Source organism: Neofelis nebulosa, chromosome 6 (assembly GCF_028018385.1).
Source record: "Neofelis nebulosa isolate mNeoNeb1 chromosome 6, mNeoNeb1.pri, whole genome shotgun sequence".
In the NCBI taxonomy this organism is placed as follows: domain Eukaryota; kingdom Metazoa; phylum Chordata; class Mammalia; order Carnivora; family Felidae; genus Neofelis; species Neofelis nebulosa.
Window position 1 is genome coordinate 104,284,776 of NC_080787.1, and position 25,829 is coordinate 104,310,604.

At 44.5% G+C, this 25,829-nt stretch overlaps 1 protein-coding gene across 8 annotated transcripts in view; it reads right to left on the minus strand.

Moving 5' to 3' along the window:
• Positions 1-25,829, minus strand: part of FYN (FYN proto-oncogene, Src family tyrosine kinase) — a 217,716-nt gene that overhangs the window by 61,896 nt on the left and 129,991 nt on the right. The gene's annotated exons all lie outside the window — the stretch shown is intronic.

The window sequence follows — 25,829 nt, forward strand, 5'->3', positions numbered from 1 at the left end:
AGGTGGAGGGGGGCACTGTTCTGAACACTGCTCTTCTGGGGAACAGGGTCATGAAAGCAGCATCAGACTGCTCTAATGTCCTCTCACATTACACATTTCGATAAATACCTACTGAATTCAACTGAATTCAGTTGAATTCAATGAATTCAGTTGAATTCAATGAATTCAGTTGAATTCAATGAATTCAGTTGAATTCAATGTCAGTTCCTGAGAATGGAAACGTCTGGAAATGAGCCGCCTACTGCTTGAGCTGAGATCACCAAATCTGGAACACATTTACATGTAAATCATTCGAGATGAACTTACAGTGTACTGTGTCCAACATGCTAACTTATGGTAGATGAATGCAATGTTAACAAATTTCCAATAGGAAATGCAAATGCTGTCCGAGGCATGATTTATGGAAGGAATTTCATCGTTTGTTGTTGCTATTGCTTCATAAGATTGATAAATATCTTGCTCGCTTTATATTAACTCTTTCATGGCAGAAAGTTCAAAGGTCAGACAGAAGACAGTTCTTGTTCCAGGCGCCTTTTTCAGGGATTTCAATGATCTACTATAATTAGAAGATGTAAGACCTGAATCACAGAAGCACATCATTTACGCCAGTGGTTCTCAGCCGGGGGTGACTTCACTCCCCTCACCCCACCCCCTTTACTCTCCAAGGGACATATTAGGCAATGTCCACAGACATTTTCAGTTGTTACAACTCAGGGATAAGAGGTACTACTGGTACCCAGTCGGTAGAGGCCAAGAATGCTGCTGATAAACATTCTACAATGAACAGGACAGCCTCCAATAACAAAGAATTAACTGGCCCCAGATGTTAACAGCATCAAGGTCAAGAAATCCTGCCTTAGGAAGGAGAAAGAACTTATATCTATATCTTTGAAACAGCATAACAGCTGTTTCCCTTACATGTGTGTGATCGGCATGCAATCCAGAATGATAGGCACTCTAAGTAGAAGGAAGCCATTTAAAAAACTGACACGAAATGCTGATTCTTCTCTAGAAGCTTACTCCTTGGGATAGAGAAAAGAAGCTAGAACCAATGAGAACTCCCATTACAAACTACTCTTCCAACTCCAACAAAACAAAATGCTACATCGGAACCCCACTGAAAACAGGACTAAGGAAAAAAACCAATCTTTCAAAATCCGCTAAGAAAAGGTATTACCACTGTAATAAACAACTAATGCTGTCCATATAACTCTATGAAATAATGAAAGGAAACAAACAGTAAGCTCCTTGCAGGTAGGGATACTCTTCGGTTTGGTTTTGTTATTACATCCCCAGGGTCCAGAATAGTGCCTGGCACGCTGTAGGAGCTCAATAAATATTTGTTAAATGGTTAGAATGCTAAAAAGCAACACTCAGTCAAAAATCATTTGGAAGAAAACGATTCTTTTTTGTAGAAGGGGCAGCTCTGTTACCACTTCATGTATGTGCAATTTTGACTAGGAAATGTTTCTGCACGGATCTTGCTTACTCTCTTCCTTTCACTGACAGACATGAAGAAACCAAAGTAAATCAGTAAATGCAGGCTCAAGACATTAAAAGTTAATTGCAATGAAAATATTTTTGTAAGAACTTGTGGTTTTCTTCCTCCCACTTGGGGCAGTCAGACCAACCGTCTCCTGATGGAAGAGTCAGAAGGTGCTCCATGAGCCGTACTCAACATGACTTCAGGCTCCTTGCCACAAGGCAAACCTCTGAGCATTCGAGTTAAAATAAAAACATCCTCTCCACATATACAGTTCTGTGGTGTGGCATTTATGGCCAACAGCCAAGGCTGTAGGTCCATTATGAACATATAGTGTACTAACAGACTTGCCCTAGATCTGTGGGACACTGGGAAACGCTGAATACTGCCATCCCAAAAGTGGGGCCCTGGAGTTACTCTGATGAGTAAATCATATACTATGAACTCATGACCATCATTCTCTGCGTGTTGCTATACCTAGAGAAACTGACTGACAAGAACTCTGACCAATAAGATCCTATGACTGTGGTCGAGGTGTCTGGATTGTAGCCGTGAAGCTGCCCGCTCCCTGCGCCCCCCTAACTCCTGCCATTCTTCAATCCTTTGGCAAAACTAAAGGGCTCTGTTTCTATTATGCAAGTAAAACCCGATTTACATAAAATTTCCTGAGTCCTGTGGATCTTGTATGCGTCAACGGCATTATGCAACTCAGGAAAGAGTTGTTGAAGAGAGAATCCAAGGATCGTCACACCCTGTTCGTGTGAGTCTGGCAGACATTGTCAACTGATCACAGCACTTTCTGGTGCTATGCCATGTGTGGCCTCAGAATCCTTCTCCATATAGCCCTTGGGTGATTGACTGAAGCTGCCATAAAAGATGGAATCTATCCGCTACTCTGGGCATAGGCTGCTTTGATCCAGAATGAGTCCGGTTGAACATCTATTCCCTTCACTGATGCCACAGACCATAGTCTGGTTTGCTAAGTGCACGTTAAACACAGATAAGCTCACATTTCCTTGTATGCCAACCAATAAAGCAACACCTGTATACTCAGGACTTCTGAGAAGATTTCTGGTGTGTACGAGAGCTACGTACCAAAAAGGGGAATAGGCTACTGGCAGTTGTCTGCAAAAGCAAATTACCTTCTCTTTTTTAAAAAAAATTTTAAATGTTTATTTATTTTTGAGAGAGAGAGAGAGAGAGAGACAGACAGACAGACAGACAGGCAGAGAGAGGCAGGCAGAGAGACAGAGAATCCAAAGCAGGCACCAGGTTCTCAGCTGTCAGCACACAGCCTGATGCAGGGCTTGAACTCATGGACCACGAGATCATGACCTGAGCTGAAGTCAGATGCGTAACCAACTGAGCCACCCAGGCGCCCCACAAATTACCTTCTCTTGAGACACATAAACTTGAAGGCAGAGGAGAGATGGCAGGAGGAAGAGAGGTGGAAATAACAACCAATCATTTTAATTTCAGCAATGTGAGCACTTTTGCCCCAGAAACCAACCCAGGTGGATGTGGAGAAGTGAGAGCCCTGAGGCAGAAGTCCATCCTTGCTGTTGATTGCCCCGACTTTGAAGAGTGACAGGTGGAGCCACACTGGCCTGTACTTTCATGCGGCATGTCTCCTGGTGGTATCCCTCACCATCCCTATAGCTGGTCTCCACTTTGCCTCGGTGAAAATCATAACACAAGCGAAGGAACAAGGAAGGGCACCTAGAAACCAAACAAGCAATGGAGATGGGGACAGCTGAAAAAGAACTCAAAGCTGCATTGCAGACCAACTGCACAGTCTCATACACTTCTCTGGGAACACAGCAACAACTATAGTTTAATGAGCAACCATCCTTTTCTGGTCAACAACAACATGAGGCAAAAGGAGAAGATGTGGCAGAAAGCACTGGAAATGACTTCTGGATAGAAGATTCATGACAGGGGGTTCTTGATCCTTTTCAAATTGGAAACACCCACAAGAATCAACCTGAGGTATCTTGCTACATTCTCCATAGAGAAAACAAATCCCTTGAAAAGTCTAAAGATTGGTCTATTTTATTTGGCATGGTTGACTTTAACAAAGAGTAATTATCCCATGTGGATTTGACCTCATCAAGTGAGCCCTTGAAAAGGACTGGGCTCTCTCTGGAGAAGTAGATACAAAGTGTTAAGAGGCATTCCAGGGAAGGGATGTTCTCCAATGCTTTGCAGATAGAGGGGGCTATGTGGCCAGAAACACGAGTGGCCTTTAGGAGCTGAGAACAGTCCCCACTTGGCAGAAAGCAAAGAAATGGGAACCTCAGTCTTAAAACTACAAGGACCTGAAGATAGATTCTTCCCTAGTCAAGACTCCAGAATACTGTTGGCCAACACAGCTTTGGGAGCAGAGAGGTCAGCCACACCATACCCACACTCTCAGAACTGTGAGTTAATAAATGGCGGCTGTTTAAGCTGTGACATTTGTGGTAATAGTTACACAGTAAGAGAAAGCTAGTATATATTTTGGTGGCATGGGCACCACTGAGATGAAGGCTCCAATCTTGGTAGTGATGACCAATATCAACTGAGGGCTCCCTGCCAGCCAGGTACTATGCTATGTACTAGAACATGCCATCTCACTAAATTCTCATGACAATCCTAAGACGCAGGTATTATTTCCCCTCACTTTACAACGGAGGAACGGAGGGTTATGAGACTTTGCCCGCAGCTCGGTTAGGGGTGGAGACGGGATCTGAAGCTAGACAGACTGATCCCATGGCTGGCACATGGAGCCTGTAGACCAGAGTTGCTTTCTGCCCCCATGGACTCCTGGCTGGTCCATGCCAGGGTTTGGGTGTGAGGTAAAAGGAGGGGAAGAGGGAGAGGCCTGTGGGGATGGCCCCCTGGTTCTACAGAACCTAGCTTCATGTGTGTGACTAACGGGGGCCCTGACATCAGAGACTGGGCCACATTCCCCACATTCACACGCTGCCTCAAGACTGTGGACTCTGTGAGGGTGCCGGGACCATGCCAGGCCTGGTGAGTCACCAGCTTCCTTCAGGTGGTGTGTGTGTGTGTGTGTGTGTGTGTGTTGGGGGGGGTGGTTCTTAATGACCGTTTGAGCTAATGCACTGAAGCTCCCCTTAGTTTCCTGATTACTTCCTAGATGTGGCGAGTGTTTATATACACCATGGAGGAGTGAGCGAACGCCGGTTTCCTTGCTATAAGTGAGCTTTCCTACCGCATTCAAAACATGATTTGCTTTACAGGCAGAACTTTCTGGAGCATATTTACTGCATAACCAGAGCACATGCAACGCCTCCTCCAAGCACAACATAACAGATTTCTGCTCTTGGTGGCGCCGTGAAGGAGAGCCTCCCCCACCAAACACGAGCAATAATATGTCACATCTTTGAGGTGAGAAAACTGAGATGAACTCAGGAACATACACAGGGTGGATGGGGCAACATGCAACGGTGGGAGGAAGGAAGGAGCCCATCTAAAAATCAGATCGAAGCTTTGCTTTGGAAATGAGAAGAGGTGGTGTTGGATGATCATTTGTGCATTCTCACAAGTATCACATTACTTTAGGAAAAACACCGCCTTCCTGGCACCTAGAATATTTTCTGGCTGCCCCCTCCCCCACCGCCCCTACGGCCTGTCTGGTCCGAATGACCCCCGAGACGAGAAGCAGTGGCTCACACCCCTTCGGCATGTTCTCTTTTCTTTTCTGTAAAACCTTCCATCCCCCCGCACCCAGAGATTCAAAAACACTTAAATAAAAAAGAAATGGAAGCATTAGACCCCAATGGTGAGATTTAACACTGCAGTCAACGAAAAGCTGGAGCCGTTCCCAAACCCAAATGGCCAAATGAGGTTTTAACACCAAACTGTGGAAAGGCTCCAGAAGGAGGAAAGAACATTTTCTTCTTACAGTCACTTCACTTTGGATCTCAGGGCTAAGACAAGGGTGCAATGGTGATAAAAAAAAAAATAAGGATATGTTGTAACTGTCTATGCCAGAGGGTTCAGAAAGAATTAGAACACAGATTGTCAAGTTTTTCAGACCTTCTCCCACCCTTTTTGGGAGGGAAAAAAAAAGTTCCTTTGTGGTTACTATTAACATTTTATCTTATTTTTATTGATATATCATTCACATACCGTAAAATTCACCCTCTTAAAGCGTACAGCTCAGTGGTTTTTAATATATTTATCGGGGCGCCTGGGTGGCTCAGTCGGTTGAGCGTCCGACTTCAGCTCAGGTCATGATCTCACAGTTTGTGGGTTCGAGCCCTGCGTCGGGCTCCGGGCTGACGGCTCAGAGCCTGGAGCCTGCTTCGGATTCTGTGTCTCCCTCTCTCTCTCTGCCCCACCCCCACTCATGCTTTGTCTCTCTCAGTCTCTCAAAAAAAATAAAGAAACGTAATTAATAAAAAAAAATTTTTTTTAATATATTTACAAAGGAAACCATTGCCACTGTCTACTCCTAGAATATTCTCATTACCCCTCCAAAGAAACCTGTACTCACTAAACAGTTATTCCTCATTTCCTTCTCAGCCTCACCCTTGGCAACCAATGATTTTAGTTCTCTATGGATTTGCCTATTTGGATCTGCCATAGGAATGCAATCATATAATATGTGGCCTTTTGTGACTGGCTTCTTTCACCTGGTGTAACGTTTTCAGGGTCCATTCACTTTGTAGCATGAATCGGTTACTTCACTCCTTTTTATGGCTTGAAACTATTCTGCTGTGCTGATGTTCCACTGGTTGTTTACCAATCGTGGGCTGATGGACATTTGGACTGTTTCCACTTCTTGGCTATATGAATAACGCTGTTACGAACATTCATGCACAAGCTTCTGTGTGGACACATGCTTTCAATTCTCTTGGGTTAATATTTTAATATGTAAGGAATTTATATAGATAAGAAAGACCCTAAGATTAGGTAAATGGGAAAGCATGTTAATTGGCAATTCAAAGAAAGGAAGAAGAGCTTGTGAAACTTACAGAAAATGTTCCCTTCAGGAGTAATGAAAGCAGCACAGGGTAGATTAACGAGATACTTTCACCTCTCAATTAACAAAAATTTCAAAAGGAAGTCTGCCCGGTAGTGATGAAGGTCCCCTGGAATGCCTGCTCTCATATACTGCGGATTGAAGACCAGAAGCTAGTGTTTAACCTTTTCATAAACCAATCCAACAATACTGTTACAGAAACCTTAAAAATGGGCCTGCTCCTTGTGAGTCTGTGCTAAACAGATGCTTTTTGACAAATGACACGAGAAGAGGTCCTATGACGTATTTATAATTTGAAAAGTTAGAAAACTTGAACAAGAAGGTAACAGCTAAGTAAATTGTACGGCATGCCATAATGTAAAGTAAAACAGAAACTAAAACTTACGTTTACAGAAAATTATTAGTAATACGGAAAAATGCTTGTATTATGTTAAGAAAGATCACATGATTGTGACTATATGACAAATGCCTAAGAAATTGGAAGGAAAGACGAACATGCTTGCTTGTGGTGTGCAGGGGACTGTTCTCTCTTCTGTTTTTCTTTTCTTTTTTTTGTTCTCAGATTTTTCTGTACTGAGAAAGCACCATTCTATGAGAATACATCACTTTTTTCAAATAGGAAAGATCCCTTTAACCTTATCAATCACTGATTTAATTTGTATGTAAGTTGACAACAACCACACATCGAGGAGGTACGCTTTGTGAGCTGAAGAATTAAGAGAGGGAGAGAGAGTGGCCGATTCTACAATCTGTTAAGAAGTAACCTCTCCTCCTGGGAGGTTTAAAAGATGGAAGTCACCCAAAAGACAGAGATTTCTGAGTGGGTTTTCATAACGTCGGGGCTGGGAAGTGGGCAGTGAAGGCACACTGATGGGCAGCCACAGAAATCTCATTAAGGGCACAGATTAAGCAAAGCCATAACCTACAATCAACTCAGAGGACCACGTAGATGGCAAGTGGCAGAATCTGGGATAAAAGAACCAGAAGTGGGGTGGCTGGATCAGTGGCTTCTTGAGAACCTTCAGGCTCCAAGCTGGTAGGTACCTGGGGAAATCCAGTAAAGTCGGAATGACAGTGCTCTGAACAAGTCAACCTTGGAATACAACCCACCAGCTCTGGTGATTAAGGCCCCTGCAAGACCTCTCTGTGGGCAAGGGCCTGAAGACCACACACTGGCACGGTGCTAAGGGGGTGAGGAGAATGAGGCAAAGCATTTTTGTTCTTTGGATGCTTGCTGTTGGTGGAGACAAGGGGACTTACTCAAGGTTACCAGGCAGAAAAATTCTGTACTTCCCTCTCACTTTTCTTCTCATTGCCCTTACCCTTTTCTGTTGGAACATTCAGCCTGGCCATTTTGATGATCTGACTTCTGACTCTGACTAGAATTCCCCGTCCCTAGAATTTGGCACAATCCAAGCAGGGCATAGAATAGTAACCAACACTGGTTTATGCGACCTAAAATTTTTCAGGAACATAGAAGGCACAACAAAGATGCTTCTTTCTGTTGTCGGTATTTGGTCAAGCATCTTTCCACTCTCCTTGGCCCTGTTACATTAAAACAACTAGAGGAAGACAAAAATAAAAATGTGGGCTTCCTGTCGTGAACTGGCAAAAGGAAACGGGAGAGTCAGTGTCACATCTGGGCCACAGTGGCAGAGAGTGGCTTTCTGGGCTGAACTGGCCCAGGGCCCGAGGGTCAGGGTGTCACCTGGCAGAGCCACAAGAAAGCACATTAGCACAAAGCAGCTGTGTGAACAGGCGTTATCCATGCCCCCTGCCCACCGATGTGGAGAATGAAAGCTGAGGAGGTTAGCTCTCCAAGTCCAAACAAAAACCCTCTCTGCCAATCTTTCTAGTCTCTGTGGAGGTTCCCTGCCAGATGATTCTGCAAATGTGGCCTCATCCCTTCAGAAAACAGTGAATTCTCTTTCCCTTGAATTCACCAGTTCCAGTCCAGAAGATCTATCCATTCCTTTAAAGAAACAGAATAGGGGCGCCTGGGTGGCGCAGTCGGTTAAGCGCCCGACTTCAGCCAGGTCACGATCTCGCGGTCCGTGAGTTCGAGCCCCGCGTCAGGCTCTGGGCTGATGGCTCGGAGCCTGGAGCCTGTTTCCGATTCTGTGTCCCCCTCTCTCTCTGCCCCTCCCCCGTTCATGCTCTGTCTCTCTCTGTCTCAAAAATAAATTAAAAACGTTGAAAAAAAAAATTAAAAAATAAAATAAAATAAAATAAAGAAACAGAATAGACTTTGAATAAGGAAATTTTGCCTTTCTTCTTTTTGCCCTCAAGCTCCTGTTTGTGTTCCTGTCCTCACGAGACCTCCTTTCCACTGAGAACTTCTCTGGTTATGAAGTCAGAGCCCATCAAAATCTACTGCCCTGAGAACTTGGTTGTAAAGCCATTTGCATTGTGTTTTTGGCACTGAGGCAGATGTCTTTTCTTTGAAGACTGACATGAAACCCCGTCCGCCCCTCCCCTGGATCTTTATGTTGGCACTTTCTCAAGTTGCGAGGAGGAATCGGTAACACTGGCAGCCATAACTTTTGCATCCCTTGCAGTGGTGTAGAATTTCAAAGCTTCTCAGCAGCTGTTTTGGTGTGAATGCTGATAAGAGTAGGCCTTCAGAAAACATGCCCCTAACTCCGTGGCCTTTACTGGGACAAGGAACAACAGTGACAGTGATAATGGGAACAAAGGGAACACAGAGGCCGGCTGCCTCTAGCCAGCCTCCCCCTACCACTTCCTCCCCGAAAGGGAGTGATGAGTGTCTCCGCCTTCCCTTCATCTCACTTTCCTCAGCCCTGGTGAGCCCAGGTCGGCTGCCTAGGCGGTGGCTGCGTCAGAGAGGCCCGCACAAGAGCTCTGCACTTGTGAATGCAAGCTGAGGGCCAGCAGAGACGCAAGGACATTAAGGAGGGAGATATTGTAAGCAAGAGGAAGAGAGCGTGGAACTCACTGAAGGCCGTCAGTGATGCCTTCCCCAGCAGCATGTAAAAATGGCATCTGGAATGACAAACTGTGGCCACTCTGTGTGGGAGGAACACGTGTTACTAGACCACGTGTTGACGACCTACTTGGCACCAGACAGAAATCCTGTCAACAAATCTGAAACGCAAAGATGTGGTTTATATACCAGCACACATTTTGTAAACACTAGTGAGTTTTCACTTGACATGTGAATGAGGCAGAGTATGATTTTTTAGCGTGTTACCTTGCACAGTAATTGGACTTGAGGTTTTCTCCTTAGAGAAGACAGCACAGCAGTTGACTGTCCCCTGGCAGATTCTGGTATCAGATAGGGCTGTCCTTGGCCTGAAGGGCAAGGGACGCAGCCTTGCAACCTCGAGGCCCAAACCCACATCACTGAGAGTGAGTAGTGGGAGGATGAGGCACGTGAAGGGTGTGGCGGACTGCTAACTGTGCCACCGGATCCACCCCCTTCCTCCCGGGCAGGGCCTATGGCTATGCACCTGAAGACGCCACTTTCAGACTCCCTTGCAGCTAGGTTTGGCCATTTTTCATTCTGGCCAACTGGTTGAGAATGGATGTGATATATTCAACCCCCGTGCCTTTAAAAGAGAGTGGGCTGCTCTCCATTCTCCTTCCTACTTCCTGTGGGTTGGAAAGTGGACGGCGTGCTGCTGAATGGGCTTCAACCACACGGAGGATGGTAACCCAACAGGGAGTGGCAGAACTGTAGGACAGAGGACCCTGGGCCCTAGATGGTCTTGTGGGGCACAGCTGCTCACTCTTCCTAGAGTGTTGATCTCTGACCCAACACGGGAGAGGCGTGAATGTGTACCTTGTGTGAGCCACTGGTTTTTTGGAGGGAGGAGTGAGTGGGGTCTTTTTGTTACAACAGGTAGCCTGTACTCTAACACAAGGAGAAAGTAAATTAAAATTTTTTTTTTTTTAACGTTTATTTATTTTTGAGACAGAGAGAGACAGAGCATGAACGGGGGAGGGGCAGAGAGAGAGGAAGACACAGAATCGGAAGCAGGCTCCAGGCTCTGAGCCATCAGCCCAGAGCCTGACGCGGGGCTCGAACTCACGGACCGCGAGATCATGACCTGAGCCGAAGTCGGACGCTTAACCGACTGAGCCACCCAGGCGCCCCAAGGAGAAAGTAAATTTAACACAGAGGTGAAGGACGGCTCTGTTGGTCACTTGTTTGGTTTTCCCCCCATGGCCTCTAGAACCAATAAGAGCTTCTGACCTCCTTGGATACTGACAGTTAAACTTGTATTAAGATAGCTTAGTAGTATAACGACAGTAACAAATTGTAACAATAGCTACCATTTATTGAGAACTTATTTTGTGCTTGGCACTTCAAAGATGGTATTTCGTTTAATCCTCAGAACAACCTTGAAAGGGTATTTCACAGTTAAGGAATCTTAGGCGCGCAGAATTTAAGTTAACTTGCCGGGGGTTACCCAATCAGTGGGACCTGGATCCGTTTCTAAGGCAATCACATCCTCTTCCTACTACCCCATGCTTCCTCTTGAGAAGCATGCCTGCTCCTAGCCATTTTCTTTATTCTGTTTGAAAAGAACAAAGATTGAGAGATTTAACAGTGTGATAGGAGCTGGGCATTGCTGTGTCCTACCGTTATATTATTGTTCACACTAGGGCTGCAAGTGCTCTTTACGTGTTTTTTTTTTTTAAAGTTTATTTTCTGCGAAAGAGAAAGAGAGCAAGTGGGGGAGGGACAGAGAGAGATGGAGAGAGAGGATCCCAAGCAGGCTCTGTGGTGTGAGCACGGAGCCCCATGTGGGGTCCGAACCCACAAACCATAAGATCGTGGCCTGAGCCAATACCAAGAGTCAGATGGCTAACCGACTGAGGGACCCAGGCGCCCCTAAGTGTCCTTTTCTTTACAGTGATCCAGCTTAGGACTGGTTCCTAAGTCTCCAGGCCATTTCCGTCCTGGAGTAGCGGGGCTCCTGGGTTAGAGAAGGTCTGGGGGCAGTGGCACGGCCTGGGAGAAGGCTGTGAGTAGCCACGTGGTGCACAACCTATCACCTGACGCCGTGGAGCTCAGCTTCCTTCCCGCTTGAACGAAAGGCCTCAACAAGGAGCTCTCAGGAGTCATACCAAGCCTGACACTCCTAAAGGAGCCCAGGGCCCTCCTGTACACATTCGAGCAGAACTGAGTCTACGTACACGTACAGCCCGGCTCTCCACTCTCCATAGCCCTCGATGAATGTTATCAATCATGAGGACTCACTAAGTGATCTGACCAAGTGGTCAGGTTTGGCTGTGAACGCTCAGATATCCCCCCTGCTACTACCAGAGCCTGCACCATGGCACATTATGAAAGCTTTAGCGACGGGATAGGACCTAGGCATTACTACACCCTACAGCTTTGATTTCATGGTTTGCACTATGGCTTGAAGTGTTCTTTCATACTATGGTTCTCAGAAGACCCAACTCGGCCCTCCACTTCCCTTTGCTGCTACGGTGAAGAACAACTTATGGTATGGCACAACCAGCTCTGGTATTTGAGACCTGCTTTTGACCCACTTCCCCCTCCTCACAGGGAGGCTCCAATTCTGAGTCTTCCCTTGGATTGCTAGGTATAGCTGTTCTCCTGAATTGCCTGAGATGAGGAAGTTACAAAACAACAACAACAAACCAATAATAAGAACAAAGAAGAGTCTCCCACCCCTCTCAAGTAAAAGTTAATCAGAAATCACCATAGTAACAAATCCCCAGTTTTCAATGATTTCATTTTCCTCGCATTCTTGTCTTTCTTTTTATTTACAGTCAGCCCTACCTCCAGTCTTTATTCAGTAAACATATTTTGCTTATTTCCTCTCTATGTGACAGGCACTGTGCAAAGGGTTGTGAATATGGACTCAAGTAAACAAGCCCTGCCTGTGAGGAGCTTCTATATACTTAGGAGGGAGACAGTCAAATCTGCATTTGGGGTGGGGAGGGAGCACAGAGGACCCTGAATTCATCCAGGCCAGCAACCGTGAGATAACTGGTCCAGGTGAGGATGGGATGGGACAGCACATGAGAGCATAGAGGTGTGATACAGCATGGTTCCATGTGGTTTATTGGATTTGTTCCCATGCTTAGAGAGCACTGAAACATGTGCATGTCGCAAAGCTCTAAGAGTGAAGGGGCCAGGTTCCTGCTCAAAAGGAGCTTGTAGTTCAATGGAATGGATATAAGCACTGGGAAGGTGGCTGGAAAGGAAGCCACATCATAAATAACTGTGTGTCCACTCTCCTGAGCACTCACCATAGTGCCTGAACTGTGCTATGCACGATAAGCAAATGATCAACAGCCTTATGAACTGGGTATTATTATATTTTACAGATGGGGGAAATGAGTATAGGGAGGTCGAGTTACTTGACTAAAGCCCCACAGCTAGGTTGAGCTGGATTTTAACCCATGCCTGGCTGAGTTGAAGACATAATCTTAACTATGCGCTAATAGGCTAAAGTACTTGCACGTTATCTAGCTGATACTCGGTATTAAGTAGGAGTGGAACTAGGTCTTGATAGACACATAATGAAATGGGGAAGGGAGAGGAGAAGTGTGGGGTGCCAGACAGTGAAGCCAAGAGTGGGAAGAGACTGCACGCAGGTGGATGGAGGCATCTGAGTAAGATGTGACTTCTTCAGCTGGGCAAACAACTCCATCCATTCTAGCTACCTGTCTATGCCTAATTCATACCTCATAAATCATCCCCAACTGTGACAACACTGTAGCTTTTGTTGCACGTAAGAATAAAGATCTAGAACCGAATTGCTGCAGAGGTGATTTACTGTGGGACTATGTAAGTTACATTTTCAGAGAGCCCTGTCATGAAAAGAAGCCCAAGATCTTTTGAGGCTGGTAGGAATGGGGGATGTGTAGCTGGGTAGATGGCTGCCTAAACACGATAAGGACAGACAGCAACAGAGACAGACATCTGCAAGGCACCCCACTGAACAGGGCGCGTAACAGCTAATACGCAACAATGGACTGATGACCGCTGATGTCTACAAGAGGAGCCTGAAGAAGGGACTGGGGTGGAGATGCAGGTGGGTAGAAGATGAGCAGGGGCCTGCTAATGGCAGTTTACTCCATCAAGCCAAACAGGAATGACTTTTGGCAGAAGCAGCACTTACACTGTGGCTTTGCACGGAATACGTAATACTAACTAATTCTTTACGCTAGTGTCAGAAGACGGCTTATATTTTAGCCCTGACGGCTCTGCTCACACTACAGGCTTATCATAGCCAGAGGGTGGAAGCTCTGCCCATCTACCAGCATGTCGTCAGTCAGCAGCCCTGAGCAGCAGCCATTTATTTGTGCCAGCACTAGGCAGAACTGGCCTGTCCCAAGGGCTCATGCAGAGCTCCTGTGCAGCTGCCTTACAGACTCCGGGTGACAATGACCCAAGCGTGGCTTCATACTCTGTCCCAGTTCTGGTTCAATACAACCCCAACTCACTGGGTGAGTAACAATGATACATACTTGGAATGAGCCTGGGCAACAGCTCTGTCATAATTCTTTTTGACAAAGGCTGACCTGACATGTTGATCATCAGCCCAGGCAGGAAAAAAAAAAAAATGTCCTGTGATTAACCAGCCTACACGCCCTTGGTTTCTGCCAGGTCTCATCTTTAATCTGGACACACATTTACCGAATGCACTCTCCACTAAGCCTCCCTCTTGGTTTCCCATGCATCTTGCTTTTCTCTTAGGATTTCCATTTTCTACACAGGTTCCATTCCTAAAATTAAAATGTTGATAAAAATTAGTGGATCTCTGTATCTCTTATAGGAAATTGGTTATTTATAAATAATATATATATATTTCCTGCCTTTCCAAACCCACTAAGCTGTTTACTAAGTTTGTTTTTCTTAACCACATCTCAGTTATTTCAAATCTGTATCTGTCTTCACATGCTGGCTGCTTAGTCTTCCCTTTCATTTTTTTCATTATTTCTTTTGTGCCTCAAACATTTGTCTCTTCTTTAGCTTACAATAATGGCTCGACTAAATTTCTCTTTTTCACTTTTGGCTCTGTTTGCCCGTGGCAAAACAAACAAACAAAATGTATCACTTTTTTTGGGTACCAGAGCATTTTTGCTTCCTCAGTTTAGGCCAAGTAACAAAATATCATTTATTTTCAAACCAAATCAAAACAAATCTACCCCAAACTCTCCCCCTTCATTTCTCTGTTGTAATTCCAGCATAAAGAAGTGATGCTATTTATTGGCAGAATTTTCAGTCTGCCAGTACCAAGTACTGGTAAAAACGTGGAACAACAGAATTCCCAAATACTGCTGGTAGGATGTAAATTGTTAGTTACTTTAGAAAAACAGTTTTAGGATTGTTTGTTCTAGCTTGGAGAAGAATGCTGGTGCAACTTTGATTGGGATTGCATTGAATGCGCAGATTGCTTTGGGTAGTATTGACATTTTAACAATATTTGTTCTTCCAACCCATGAGCACGGAATGTTTTTCCATTTCTTTGTGTCTTCTTCAATTTCCTTCAAAAGCTTTCTATAGTTTTCAGCATACAGATCTTTTACAACTTTGGTTAGGTTTATTCCTAGGTATTTTATGGGTCTTGGTGTAATTGTAAATGGGATCGATTTCTTGATTTCTCTTTCTGTTGCTTCATTATCAGTATATAGAAATGCACCAATTTCTGTACATTGATTTTGTACCCTGCGACTTTGCTGAATTCATGTATCACTTCTAGCAGACTTTTGGTGGAGTCTTTCGGGTTTTCCATGTAGAGTAAGTTTGTCATCTGCAAAAAGGGTAAAGTTTGACTTCTTTGCCAATTTGGATGCCTTTTATTTCATTTTGTTGTCTGATTGCTGAGGCTAGGACTTCCAACACTATGTTAAACAACCATGGTGAGAGTGGACATCCCTGATGATGTGTTCCTGACCTCAGGGGAGAGCACTCAGTTTTTCCCCATTGAGGATGATATTAGCTGTGGGCTTTTCATATATAGCTTTTACGATGTTAAGGTATGTTCCTTCTATCCCGACTTTCTGAGGGTTTTTATTAAGAAAGGATGCTGTATTTCGTCAAGTGCACATGTACCCCAATGTTTACAGCAGCACTTTCAACAACAGCCAAATTATGGAAAGAGCCCAAATGTCCATCAACTGATGAATGGATAAAGAAGGTGTGGTTTGTATCTACAATGGAATACTACTTGGCAATGAGAAAGAATGAAATCCTGCCATCTGCAACAACGTGGATGGAACTGGAGGGTATTATGCTAAGTGAAGTAAGTCAGAGAAAGACAGAGATCATATGTTTTCACTTACATGTGAACTTGAGAAACTTAACAGAAGACTATGGTGGGAGGGAAGGGGAAAAAATTGTTTCAAACAGAGGGGGAGACAAACCCATAAGAGGCTCTTAAATGCAGAGAACAAACTGAGGGTTAATGGGGGGGGGCAGGAGGGAAAAATGGGACATGGGCATTGAGGAGGGCACTTGCTGGGATGAGCACTGGGTGTTGTATGGAAGCGATGGATCATGGGAATCTACCCCCAAAACCAAGAGCAGACTGTCTACACTGTATGTTAGCCAACTTGACAATAAATTATATTAAAAAAAAAAAGAAAGAAAAACAATTTTGTATTATTTAGTGTGAAAATGAAGATGCATCTATCCTAGGAGCTCCACTTCCACTCCTAGGCACATATCCTAAGGAAACATGCAGAGACTCACGTAGGTGAGCCAGAGGATATGTGTACCTGCAGGTCTGGGGGAGGCCCTGGAATCTGTATTTCTTATAGTTCCACAGGCGATGTGGGGGCCTGACTCCACAGCAAGGGTCTGGGATTAAAGGCTTACAGTATCAACTCAGATCTGTGTTTGGAGCTGGGTCCCCTCCAAGGCCTGCGGTCACAGCCACAGGAAAATTCACTGAAGAGGAGTGATTAGAAAAGGCACAAGCCTGCTAGCTGAGTAACTATGCTCTGGGTGCTGGTCTCTGGTCAGAGAGAACCAGTCTGAGGACCTGGGAAAATTCATGGTCATTTCCTCTTCTTCCTTCTCTGTCAGCCCTGGCTGCCCAGGCAAGGTTCGGCTTGTGTGTTCCTCATGCAAACTCAACCTCATCTCAAGAGGTGCTTGGGGTCGGCATGATCACCATCCTTGTCTTTAACACAAAGCCCTGAAAGTGCCCACCCAGACAAGTCATTGTTCTGAATGCGGTGCCAGGAATGAGGAAACATCTAGGTGAAGCTTCAGGAGAGAAGGCTGAAGGCTGAGCCCTAGTAAAGAACCATGGTTCTTTTTTTTCTTCTTCTTCTTCTTCTTTTTTAATAAGAAACATATTTTCTTTAATGTTTTAATGTTTACTTATTTTGAGAGAGAGAGAGAGAGAGAGAGAGAGAGAGAGAGAGAGAGAGAGAGAACACGTATGAGAGAGGGGGAGGGGCAGAGACAGAGGGAGACAGAATCCCAAGCAGGCTCCATGCTCTTAGCACAGAGCCCGACGTGGGGTTCCATCTCACTCACCAGGAAATCATGATCTGAGCTAAAATCAAGAGTCCAACGCTTAGCCCACTGAGCCACCGAGGCGCCCCTAACCACAGTTATTCTTTAACACACAGGTGGTGTCTCTTCTCTGTGTGAGCCTTTATGTGGACACCCATGTTTGTGATTCGTGGTATCCTGAGTCCAACGTAAGTACAATGTCGGATGCAACTTGGCTTTTAATAAATACCTTCAAATGACAATGAGCAGAAAGTGAGATAAGAAACCTTGTCTAAAGAAGTGAAAGCAGCTTTGTGCCTTCCTTAAAGGTGCCCTCCACCTTCCTACTGCTGTCTGCCCTCATTCAGGGAGGCTGTATAATGGTGGCTCCCTGTCACCCTCACTTATGGTCATTTCTCCTCCTGATGCCAAGAATGGCTTCCACCATTCCACCATCCCCCCCCCCCCCCGCCCCCCCCCCCATCTCTAGGTGAACAAATAGGGAAAGAGCATGAATTGGTCAGATGACCTCCCTCCGTTGGTCCATTCCCATAATCCCCCTATTTTGAAACTGAAACATCCCTGGGGCAAAGTACCAATTACCATGTGGCCACTGTTCTTTTAGGTTTAAAAATATCTTCAAGGTGTCAAAAGCTCTACAGATTCCACTGGGCATCTGAAACCTGCCCTGTTACTCAGCCCCAGTAATGTACTGAGGGTGGAGGCAATTTGTCTAGTTTAAATATTAACTCATACTAATATGCAGTAATGGCAAGATGCATATGTGTGGGAGATGATGATGTTATGTTGGGAGGAAATGAAGATGATGATATGACATAAATATAAATGGACTTTGGGCTGGATTTCAGGGAGGCCACACAGAGCCTATCTCCGCATGACTTGGCCTTATTCCCACAGTCCTGCCAAGGTTCTGTCTCTCACTTAAGGCCATGGTGGTCCCCACTGGAGCAGCCTGCTACCCACCCAGCCAACTGTCTCAGGAGAGGCCCCGGCCAGGCAGTTCATTACCTAGGCATGTAGGAGAGAGACAGGAGTGATTTTCCTTTTCATGGTTTCAATTCTACTCCTTCAGTTCTAAAATGGGTTGCCTTCTCACTCTCTCCTCTTTGCCTCCTTTCTCATTGCCTTTGGGTGTCAGAAGGGTAGAAAGCCATGACTGGGGGGGGGGGGGGAAGAATTTATATTTTGAGTAGGTGGCTAAAAGTACTCTGGTTTCTTCCCTGTAAAGTGTGGATTATGCCAATGTTTAAAAGAATAGACATTCTACCATTATGTACTACTAGGATGTTACTGATACCTGACCATCTTCGATATGAAAAAAGGAAACATCAACTTCATATGGCTCAAACAAATTAGTAGATAACATCTAGACCACTGACTGGCCACATAGTAGGTGCTCAATAAACCACAGGTTTAATGGGCATGTGTATGTGAAGAAAGGAGGCATGCTGGAGCCTGGGGGTTCTCCTGGGGAGCTGGCCTTTCTATGTCAGGCACAAATGACATCCAGTGATGTCCCGTCTGCCCAGGAGATAGCCGATCTGCCATTAAGTGTCCATAGTGTTCAGCTATACTACCAAACTTATCATTATGGATTACTGATAACATTTAATGAGTTTAACTGAATAGACAAAATGAGTTATTTTGATAAAAATTAAGAGGAAATAAAAAAGAAAATAAAGAAGGGGGAAAGCTGCATTTCTGTCTAATCTTTATTTGGTTTCAACTCAAGAAGGAATCCACTGCTTAGAGTTTTCAGAAGGAACCACAACATTTGTATGAGAATCATGTTTTTAATGTATTAGCTGGAAGATGGGGTTGGAGGGTTGTTTACTTTTAGAGAGAAAAAAGGAACTTTTAGTGTAACTCTTGGGTTAAAAATCTCCGTATGAATCACACCATTGAAGAGCCAATTTCAGGGGTCACTAAAACTATTTCACTCCTGTCAGACAGCATTTCTGCACCTACTAAGCTTAATTTTCACCTAAACAGTAACGTTTGAAGCATAGACTACCCAGAAGCTTTACTCTGATGACTGATAACCTGGAGGCAAGCACGTGGGTCTCAGGCAGAAGGGGTTATATTTAGCTCCATGACTTCCTCACGGCCATGAAGAGACAGTTGAAAAGCCCTGGCTTTTTGGCACAGTCCTCTTGGCCTGGTATGATCAGAAAGCCCAAAGGGAGTAGGGAACAGATGGGTTTGGGGCAGCCACATTCTGATTCCTCACAGATCACTTCTGTGGCCCCATGAAGTGTCATCAACCTCTCCTATTACACTGTCTATGCCCACAGGGCCTGAGTCACCTGAATGCAGGACCTCTCCTTCACGCTCTGGGACTTCCACGAACCAGTGGGGCTGCTGGGTCCAGTCAGGCGCCAGATGCTGGGAATGGCCACTGTCTCAAAGTCACCTGAGCAAGGTCACCTGGGCCTTCTCCTTTACCTGTGCTGGCGGGAGAGCCGGGGACTCTGCCAGCCAGATTAGACACGGAGCCTTTGATCAGAACTGGATGGTCTAGAGGGATGTGGCTTTGTAACATTTTGGGTTAAGAGTTTTTGGACTTGTGGCTTTTTGTGATGATAATCATTCTTGCTAGCCATCTACCCACTGACTTACATGCCCAACACTTATTTGTTTGCTAAAAACAGGCTCACCGGATTTAGTAAAGAAAAGGAATAAATGACAGAAGAGAAAGATAGTTTGCTTGGTAATGCCTGGAGAATCTCCAGGGTGCCAACAGTGGCCCTGGCTTTGTGGTGTGATGGGCCATCTGGAATTGTGTGTGGCTGACACCAGCCATGGGACAGAAGTCTGAGCATCCAAAGGAAACAGTGCCATGAGCACCTAAGTCAGGTGGTTGAGGAGTGGGAGGGCAGCTGCTTCTATAGATACAAAGATTCCTTCTTTGTCTTCAATTATTTGCCGAAAGGAGTCTAAAAGTCCTCAACTTCTATGTGGAGACCACGTGCTGGGGCGATGCAGAGAAGGAAACCAACTGAAAACTTATTTGGTTACTCGGGTTTTCTCTTCTAGATTCTGCCTACTTTAATAATCTTGAAAGATGTTCATGTTAAAGTCAAGGGAAACATGCAGGTTACAAAACACTAGGTGGAAATATGAGTCTACTTCCTCTGTTTCCATTCTTGCCCTTTATGATCCATCTTCTACATAGCAATCAGAGTGAAATTTTTTTTTTTAAAGTTACTGCTAGTCTTATTATGGCTTCCTATCACTATTTAGAATAAATTTAAACCACACAGCCATCCCTGCTCTGGCCCCTGCCTATCTCTCTGACCTCCTCTTCCATGGCTCTCCCTTCCATGCCTCTTCTCTACCCAGACAGGCTGCCTTTAGGACCTCGACACAAGCTTTTCCCTTTCCCTTTCCTCTCCCCCGCAAACCCCATATAGCTGGCTTCTTCCTAGGATTCGGGTTCCACCTCAGATGTCACCTTTTCAAAAACATTGTTCCTGGCACCAAATCTCAAATGGCCACTGCCCTGTCACTCTATCATGTCACTCTGTTTTATTTCCTTCATGCACCTAATACTCTCAGAAATGATCTTATTTATTTAATTAGTTATTGTTTGCTGCCTACCTCCCTCCATGAGAATGAAAGTTCCACAGGGGCAAAGGCTTTTCTTGACCATTCACTATACACCCATGAATGCTGAAGGACTACGGGGAGCTGTTTATATACATACACATAGGTTAAGGTACACATTTGCATTCACATTTAAAAAAAAGAAAAAAAAAAAAAAGGACTGGGAGAGCACAGGAGAAAAGATTATCCCTGGATGGGGATACTGAGTTTCTAGATGATTCTAAGTTTCTTCATTTTGCTTATTTTCACCTTTTACAACAAGAATGTACTACTTTTGGAATAATGAAGACAAAGTTTTCCCTCTGTTTTATAGTATAGTCACTAGGAAAAGGTTGCCTGGGTACAGCTAGACTGAGACTAGAACCACAAGATGCCAGAGCTGGAAAAGAGCATAGGGAACATTTGGTGCAATCCCACCTTTCACATCAGAGATGAGGAGGTCGAGGCTGAGCAGGAAATGACTACTGGCTCATAGAGCAGAACATGTAACAACTACTCTGGGGTTCTTCTCACCACGCCAGTGGTTCTCAAACTTAACACACATGAGAATCATCTGGAAAGGCTTGCGAACACAGACTGCTGGGCCTTACCTGTGGTTTCCAAGAGTGGGTCTGGGGAAGGGCCTGAGAACCTGCATTTCTGACAAGTTCCTGGATGATTCCAAAGCTGCCGGTCTGGGTCCACACTGTGAGAACCACTAGGGGTTAGGCTATACCATGTTGCCTCTCATGACTCCCTCAGAAATGTCTTACTCTTTTTGCAGGAATGGTAGTGATTAAAACAATACCTTCAACCAAAGAATTCATAGAAAACCCGATCTTTTAGGCTCACTCTCCAAAGTTCCTAGCAAAAAGAAGGAAAGGAGAAAGAGAGAAACAATTTTGAGAGCCTACTCTATCCCAGGCATTGTTCTAGATGCATCTACATTTTGTTTGTTAAATCTATTTTACTGCTGGAAACCTAAACTACTCAGAGAGATAAAGAAACTCGTCTAAGAGCAAATGGCTAGGGAGTGATGGAGACATATTTCAAATCCATGTTTGAGTATATAAAGTCCACGCTCCTTCTCCAATCTTCAGAAAAGAACAAAAAACTGTCACTGTGGCATTTGGAGTGGCAAACCAATGTCTCCCAATGTGAAACACACACCCCTAAGAAATATTAATATGATGTCATGCTCCCAAAGACACTGAAGGTGTGTATACCAGTATTAACATCCAACGTTTTCTCTGGGCTTGAGGCCAAGGTTTATTCATTTACATGATATTCAGCAACTTCTAATCCCAGACCGTCAGAGTAGAGATGATTTGAATCAATGCCTAGCTCACTGCAAGTCACATCTGTGAAATAACTGGGAAGGGAGAATTCATCAATCTCAGTTTCTGACAAAAGGAAGAATTCACACATGCTTTGTGGGAATAGAACCAAATTTTGCAGCTGAACAGAACTGTCCCACTATTTGAAGAACTAAATTTGAATTCAAAGGCCAAAAGCCAAATATGAGAATGTATCATTTATCATTTTAGGTAAAAGGTAACCTACACATTAGTTAATACTCCTTTTTTAATTTATTGATGGGGAAATTAGTGAGAGACAGGCAAATCTAGGTGACAAGGTCACCCACACCTATAGATGCCCACACAATCAACGAGTCACAATTTGTCCTACTACTGTGGCCACACTCAATCCAAGTTGGTGAAACCTCTGTAAATACTGTAATGGCAAAGGGCCTTGATGACATTCTTATCATTATAGTTTTCACCGGAATCCCAGGTTAAGTGCAAGGTTAAATATTATGTTAGTGGGTTATTTCAGGAGCAACAGAAAAAAAAAAAAAATGTGGTTTTCTTTCTTGGTGTCTTTGTATTTCTTATTTCACGTCACGAGTTTTCCCCCCATATGTTTTATTCCAGATCCCTGAAGCAGCTGTATAAATAGGTTTCACATGCAAATAAAAGGAAATACTTGCTGTGTAATTCTGGCTATAGAATCAGAGGAATGAGGGCTTCGACCAAGACAGCTCACATGATGAGTTCCTTCCTGTGCCCTCCCCAAGTGTCCTTGGGGCCTCTTCTTTTAGAAGCTCATTTTCTAATGAAATGGTCAACGAAATGTCTGTACATTTTGGCTAGCAAAGCTGGCCAGTAGAGACCTTGAAAGAAAGATAAGAGGGAAAGAGGAAACAGGGCAGAGTGTACATGAAAAAAGGACAAGAGGGTGGGACTGGGTGGCTCATTGGCTTAAGCGCTGACTTTGCCTCAGGTCATGATCTCAGGGTTTGTGAGTCTGAGTTCTGCGTGGGGCTCTATGCTGACAGCTCAGAGCCTGGAGCCTGCTTCAGATTCTGTGTCTCCCTCTCTCTCTACCCCTCCCCCGTTCATGTTCATGCTCTGTGTGTCTCTCTCTCTCAAAAAATGAATAAACATTAAAAAAAATAAAAAAAAATAAAAAAGGACAAGAGGATCCCAGAGATGGGTACTCAAGGGTGGCTAAAATTTGATATCAAAGGCAACTTGGCTCTAAACACAATTATGCATATGTCTGGAGTGACTGTGGTCTTCTCTGTGCACAAATCAGTAAGGCGGGCCAAATTCATGGCCCCTCATTTGTTAATATCTGTAAAGGTCTGGCTCTTTCACTCCTAATAAAATGCATGGAGTTTTATTTATTGTAGAAAAACGAAGGTCTGAAAGATCTTGTAGAACGAACTCTGCGTCTCAAAGCCAATGAGCTGTCTCTGCAGTCAGCTTCTGAGCTAGGCCTCTAATGCAAGACATGAGATTGGACTGTGCAGCATGAAGTGTGCACAAGCTGTTTTTTCATTCCCGACTGTCGCCCTTTATGAACAGTCCGGAAAATGGCCATCTTGGCTTTCCCAGAGGGCATGCTGCTGCTGCGGCTACACATGCAGTGTCAGCCTACAGTTATATGTTTGCTTTACATATTATACTGGCCCTGCAGGAAGAACTGTCTCCTGTCTCCCTTTCCCCTCTGCCACCCTCCCCCACCTGCCTCTCTCTCTCTCTCATACACACACACACACACACACACACACACACACACACAGTCTCACACAACATGGAACCAAGCTCCATATCTACATTCCCCAATTTCTATCCAAATGGACATTTATTCCATAAGCTGCAGATATATTTTGGCAGTGTGTGGCTGCTGTTGATTCTCCTAGATTCCTCAGTGGCCTTCAGCCTGGGGTAGTTCATGCAGAAGACAAAAGAATAGCTACTTGGCAGATAATACTCTTCAGGCCTTAGGGAGGGCACTCAGCTGGAAAGAGCTGTTTTCGTTGGAGATCGGAAGTGCTTTTCCAGCAATTATTTGATCTTTCCTGGGAACTTGTGCTTTTGAAAATCTCCCAGCCTGGTGGAGCACATGGACTTCTATTCTGGTCTCAGCATTATCACCAACCAGACGTGTGACTTTGGGCAAATCATCTGGCCTTTACTTCACCTCAGTTTTCTTACTTGCCTGCTGGAATAATTATTCTTACCCTGCTTAATTCGTGAGATTTTTTGTGAGGATGAAATGAAGTGGTGTATGTGAAGGTATCGGGAAGATATAAAAAGCGAATGCATTGTTAGGTGGTATTTGTATTAGGTTTTTCATTTTTTCCCCCCTGGCTTGGCTTATATCATATGGGTATGTTCTGGTTTTCTTTCTCAGAACGAGGTAGGAATTCCCTCAGGCCGAGGAGAGGTAATAAGTGCAACTCAGGGAGAGAACATCATCGCTTCTTGTTATCACTCGGAAAAAGCAAGTAAAAAGTGCAGGACCAGAACACTGTAATACTATCCTAGAAAGTCTGCTTTTGCTAGGGGTACACAGCATTCTGGTCCTTATTTGCACCCTCTTCAGAAGTCCATATTAAGAAGGCTACTGCTGCAGTGTTGAAGGAATGAACTAATGAATCCATCCACCCATCCAATCCATCCACCCACCCACACACCTTATACAGACCAACACTATGTATCTAGCAGTGTGCACAGAATACAAACATGCAAAATACTATCCCCATTGCTGAAGAGAGGTCAGCCAACGAGAGTGTGGACACGGGAAGGATTTGTCCTCGTCCAACGTGGTCAAGTGTACCCTTGAGAGAAACACATGTGCTCTGGGAGCTCAAGCATATGGGTCATTCCTACCCTGAGGAGGCTCGGACAGGTTCTCAGAGTATGGGCATCTGAGCTGGGCCTGCAGGAAGGACTAGTGAGGAGCAGGGTAGGCCAAGTGCTCCCTAGCTCTTACAAAGGTACAGATTCTAGAGGGAACATTCCAGAGAGCAGTCTTGGTTGTTTGTGATGAAAGCCAAGAGTAGAGATGGGCATCTACAAAGTTGGGCAGGGGCCTAAAAAAAAAAAAAAGCAAGAGCAGGCCATCAAAGCTTTTGAGCAAGAATTACACAACAGATTGGTATCTCAGAAAGATTACTTAGCAGCAGGGAGGACAGACTGAAAGAGAGGGTAAGGGGTAGGAAACAGATTTAAAATAATCTAATGTAAATATCTGCATTTCACAACACTGAACTCTTTACAGCAAGTACTGGTGTAAGAGCATTCCTCCGAATTCTAAATTAATAACAGCCAATCACCAGTTAGGGAGGTGAACAGTCAATGTCTTGTAGGAACTACTCTTCAAGTAAGAAAGTTCCCTTGCACAATTTAGGAAACAGATTTCCCATTTTATCTGGAGCAATCTTTGTGAAAAGGGACTCGATGCCTGCTTCTGAAATGTGGCGGACCATTTGCGTGCTCTGGTACCAGGAAGAGTCCAAAAGAAGCAGGAAACTGCTGCCCTACTGGTATAAAAGGGGCACGATGAACAGCTACCTGGGAGCGAGCTTTGGAAAAAGTATCTCAGAAATGAAAAGAGAATTTCTAATAATGTGGGGAGGTTCAGCAAGTATTATGGACTTTTCAGTTCCCTCCCTCTTTCTTTGTAGTTTCTTTCCTTTTCAAGTTTAGGTATAACTCACATACAGTAGAAGGGATAGATCCTAAGTGCGCAGTTCAATGAGTTTTGACAAGTGTATGTATCTGTGTAGCCTCACCCCCTCTCAGGATAGAGAATATTTTCATCACTCTAGAAAGGTCCATCAGTGTTCCTTGCCATCAGTCCCATGCGAGACAATCACAGTTGTGATTTCTACCAGCAGAGATTAGTTTTATCTCGTTCGGGACTTCATATACATATAGTCTTAGAGTAAATACTTTTTTCTGTTTACTTATTTTTGACATGTATCCACAATAAAGTGCATT